The sequence below is a fragment of the Oryx dammah genome, unplaced genomic scaffold (genome assembly GCF_014754425.2).
Source record: "Oryx dammah isolate SB20612 unplaced genomic scaffold, SCBI_Odam_1.1 HiC_scaffold_23, whole genome shotgun sequence".
In the NCBI taxonomy this organism is placed as follows: domain Eukaryota; kingdom Metazoa; phylum Chordata; class Mammalia; order Artiodactyla; family Bovidae; genus Oryx; species Oryx dammah.
Genome location: NW_024070207.1, coordinates 104,047,397 through 104,048,899, shown reverse-complemented (window position 1 = coordinate 104,048,899; position 1,503 = coordinate 104,047,397). Strand labels below are relative to the sequence as shown.

Here is a 1,503-nt window from a genome sequence, read left to right as displayed (position 1 = left end):
GGGCTTTTTTATATGGTAACCAAGTTCCCAAAGCAGAAAGAGGGCAAACTCCAGTCCACTATTCACGCCTATGTTTCCATAATGTTTGCTAATGTCCCTTTGGCTAAACCAATTGAAAGAGTACATACACTCTCAAAGGGCATGGATAGAGGGAAAGGAATATTTTGTGGCCCTTTTCATAACCTACAACATCCTATGCTTGTCATTCACCAAGTTACAGACACCAGTGCCATAGCAACCCACTCTGGCTATCCTACCCATTTAGACTGTAGGCAACCCACTGGGGACATGCAAAAATGTTCTGAGGTCAAGAACCAAGTGTAGCTTTGGAGTAGTAGCTGTAGGTATCTTTCTAACCATTCACTGTCCCTTGTTTCTGTAGCACATGGTTAAATGACTCCATCTCACAACCTCTCTTAAATACCTCCTTTGTCTGCCAGGATTTTTAGTTGCAAACAACACGATCCACAAGTGCTATCGTCTCAGGATCAAAGTCTCAAGAGTTCATACAACCTGGGAAAATGCACAGTCTTATCACAGACCCACTACTCCAGTCTTTGGCACTGGGTGCCAGAAATGCCACCATAGCTGAAGATCAGATTCTTTAGTCTCTGTACTTCCTGGATGATCACCTCTTCCCACATGCAACCCTTAATTTATGTTGCTGCCTCCAAGTTGAACCCTGAGGTTAAGGACCTGGATCACATGCAGAACTCTAGAGGCAAGGAAATCTCGGAAATGTAGTTTTTAAATTTCTGACTTTGTATGGAAAAGGAAGCTAGAGGGTGGTTGTAATGGGTGCTAGGTGATCTAATTTCCAGTATTTTTTTTCCAAGAAGAATCAAACAGGAGCGATCGATGTTGCAAGACCTGATTATGCAGAGCTCCTAATCATGAGTCATGCGAACTCAAGTCATCATGTTCTGTTCTGCCCTCCAAAGGGAAGAACGGGTAAGAATTATGCTTCCTGATGATTAACCTCCAGTATTCACTGTAGCTTCCTATTCTAAAGTCCAAGGTTAGAGAAGGGAGAACAGGATGGATAACTGACCATCTGCTCCCCATATCCATCTCTCCTGCTCTTCCTACCATCTCATGAGCTTGAAGGAAATGGATTCCACTTTCTCTCTGGTGAGAATTTGATCTACACAGGCAGGCACTGAGCTTTAATGGTGCATGGGACATTTCGGGGTTCAGTTCCATAGAAGCATACCCTGTGTGCTAGTGACGTATAAAGGAAGTGCTCTTGGAATAAACTTGTAAAAAGGAAAATGAATAGGAACAGAATAGCAGGATAAGGAAATAGGAAAAGCATGACAGGTTTTCACTTTCAGGCAAAACCCTTAGGAGGACAGCTGCAGCCTGATCCTTCAAGGCAGCTCTGAGGCATAGTACCTGAGAGTTCGTCCCAGGTAAACACAAGGGGGCTGGGCTTTCATACTAGTGACTTCTTCAGCTGTTGTTGGCTAAGGGTCGTGTCTTTGTTTCGTCTGCCAGAACAAA

General features: G+C 43.8%; 1 non-coding gene across 1 annotated transcript; it reads right to left on the bottom strand.

The window, feature by feature from the left end:
- Nucleotides 1-840: 840 nt before the first annotated feature.
- On the bottom strand, nucleotides 841-974 carry LOC120882683. Its single transcript, XR_005725544.1, has one exon. It is a non-coding gene; the product is annotated as a U8 small nucleolar RNA (small nucleolar RNA).
- Nucleotides 975-1,503: the final 529 nt, after the last annotated feature.